Below are 3,359 nucleotides of genomic sequence, written 5' to 3' on the forward strand. Positions count from 1 at the left end.
CTGATACTCGAAACCGATAACCGGAATGGCCTAGGGGGAAAGTACACACACCATTGTAATCGGCCGAGTATCTACTTTCAGATACAACAGGAATTTCTCGAATTCGTCAACCGTTCGCGAGATATGGGAGTTTGAAGTTAAGGAATGGTTGAGAAACCAACAAAATTTTCGCAAGTCTGATACACGAAACCAATAACTACTACGGCCTATGGCAAAAATACACATACCATTGTAATCGGACGAGTTTCTGTTTCAGATGCAACAGGAATTTCTCGAGTTCGTCAATCCGTTCGCGAGATATGGAAGTTTGAAGTTAAGGAATGGTTGAGAAACCATCAAAATTTTCGCAAGTCTGATACTCGAAACCAATAACTACAAAGGCCTAGGGGAAAAATAGACATACCTTTGTAATCGGGCGAGTTTCTGCTTTCAGATGCAACAGGAATTTCTCGAGTTCGTCAATCTGTTCGCGAGATATGGGAGTTTGAAGTCAAGGAACGGTTGAGAAACCATCACAATTTTCGCAAATCTGATACTCGAAACCAATAACTACTATGGCCTAGGGCAAAAATACACATACCGTTGTAATCGGGCGAGTTTCTGCTTTCAGGTGCAACAGGAATTTCTCGAGTTCGTCAATCCGTTCGTGAGATATGGGAGTTTGAAGTTAAGGAATGGTTGAGAAACCAACAAAATTTTCGCAAGTCTGATACTCGAAACCAATAACTGGAATGACCTAGGGGAAAAGTACACACACCATTGTAATCGGGCGAGTTTCTACTTTCAGATGCAACAGGAATTAATGGAGTTCGTCAATCCGTTCGCGAGAAACGGGAGTCTGAAGTTAAGGAACGGTTGAGAAACTATCAAAATTTTCGCAAGTGTGATACCCGAAACCAATAACTGGCATGGCCTAGGGCAAAAATACACATACCGTTGTAACCGGTCGAGTTTCCACTTTCAGATGCAACAGGAATTTCTCGATTTCGTCAATCCGTTCGCGAGAAATGGGAGTTTGAAATTAAGGAATGCTTGAGAAACCATCAAAATTTGCGGTGGTCTGATGCTCGAAACCAATAACTGGCATGGTCTAGCGGAAAAGTACACACACCATTCTAATCGGGCGAGTGTCTACTTTCAGATGCAACAGGAATTTCTGGAGTTCGTCAATCCGTTCGCGAGATATGGGAGTTTGAAGTTAAGGAATTGTTGAGAAACCATCAAAATTTTCGCAAGTCTGATACACGAAACCAATAACTACAAAGGCCTAGGTGAAAAACACACATATCTTTGTAATCGGGCGAGTTTCTACTTTCAGATGCAACAGGAATTTCTCGAGTTCGTCAATCCGTTCGCGAGAAATGGGAGTTTGAAGTTAAGGAATGGTTGAGAAACCATCAAAATTTTCGCAACTCTGATACTCGAAACCAATAACTACAAAGGCATAGGTGAAAAACACACATATCTTTGAAATCGGGCGAGTTTCTACTTTCAGATGCAACAGGAATTTCTCGAGTTCGTCAATCCGTTCGCGAGATATGGGTGTTTGAAGTTAAGGAATGGTTGACAAACTCAAAATTTTCGCTGGTCTGATACTCGAAAACAATGACTGGAATGGCCTAGGGGAAAAGTACACACACCATTGTAATCGGGCGAGTTTCTACTTTCAGATGCAACAGGAATTTCTCGATTTCGTCAATCCGTTCGCGAGATATGGGAGTTTGAAGTTAAGGAATGCTTGAGAAACCATCAAAATTTTCGGTGGTCTGATACTCGAAACCAATAACTGGCATGGCCTAGGGGAAAAGTACACACACCATTGTAATCGGGCGAGTATCTACTTTCAGATGCAACAGGAATTTCCCGAGTTCGTCAATCCGTTCGCGCGATATGGGTGTTTGAAGTTAAGGAATGGTTGAGAAACCATCAAAATTTTCGTTGGTCTGATACTCGAAACCAATAACTGGAATGGCGTAGGGGAAAAGTACACACACCTTTGTAATCGGGCGAGTTTCTGCTTTCAGGTGCAACAGGAATTTCTCGAGTTCGTCAATCCGTTCGTGAGATATGGGAGTTTGAAGTTAAGGAATGGTTGAGAAACCATCAAAATTTTCGCAAGTCTGATACTCGAAATCAATAACTACAATGCCCTAGGGGAAAAATACACATACCGTTGTAATCGGGCGAGTATCTGCTATCAGATGTAACAGGAATTTCTCGAGTTCGTCAATCTGTTCGCGAGATATGGGAGTTTGAAGTTAAGGAACGGTTGAGAAACCATCACAATTTTCGCAAGTCTGATACTCGAAACCAGTAACTACAATGCCCTAGGGGAAAAATACACATACCGTTGTAATCGGGCGAGTATCTGCTATCAGATGCAACAGGAATTTCTCGAGTTCGTCAATCTGTTCGCGAGATATGGGAGTTTGAAGTTAAGGAACGGTTGAGAAACCATCACAATTTTCGCAAGTCTGATACTCGAAACCAGTAACTACAAGGGCCTAGGGGAAAAATACACATACCCTTGTAATCGGGCGTGTTTCTACTTTCAGATGCAATAGGAATTTCTTGAGGCCGTCAATCCGTTCGCGTGAAATGGGAGTGTGAAGTTTAGGAACGATTGAGAAACCATCAAAATTTTCGCAAGTCTGATACTCGAAACCAATAACAACAAAGGCCTAGGGGAAAAATACACATACCGTTGTAATCGGGCGTGTTTCTACTTTCAGATGCAACAGGAATTTCTCGAGTTCGTCAATCCGTTCGCGAGATATGGGAGTTTGAAGTTAAGGAATGGTTGAGAAACCATCAAAATTTTCGCAATTCTGATGCTAGAAACGAATAACTCGAATGACCTAAGAGAAAAGTACACACACCATTGTAATCGGGCAAGTTTCTACTTTCAGATTCGACAGGAACTTCTCGAGCTCGCCTATCCGTTCGCGAGGTATCGGAGTTTGAAGTTAAGGAATGGTTGAGAAACCATCAAAATTTTCGCAAGTCTGATACTCGAAACCAATACCTACAATGGCCTAGGGGAAAAATACACATAGCGTTGTAATCGGGAGAGTTTCTATTTTCAGATGCAACAGAAATTTTTCGGATTCGTCAATCTGTTCGCGAGATATAGAAGTTTGAAGTTAAGGAATGGTTGAGAAACCATAAAAATTTTCGCAAGTCTGATACTCGAAACCAATAACTGGAATGGCCCAGGGGAAAAGTACACATACCGTTGTAATCGGACGAGTTTCTGGTTTCAGATGCAACAGGAATTTCTCGAGTTCGTCAGCCGTTCGCGAGATATGGGAGTTTGAATTTAAGGAATGGTTGAAAAACCGTCAATGTTTTCGCAAGTC

This window comes from Ptiloglossa arizonensis, unplaced genomic scaffold (assembly GCF_051014685.1).
Source record: "Ptiloglossa arizonensis isolate GNS036 unplaced genomic scaffold, iyPtiAriz1_principal scaffold0179, whole genome shotgun sequence".
NCBI classification, from domain to species: Eukaryota; Metazoa; Arthropoda; class Insecta; order Hymenoptera; family Colletidae; genus Ptiloglossa; species Ptiloglossa arizonensis.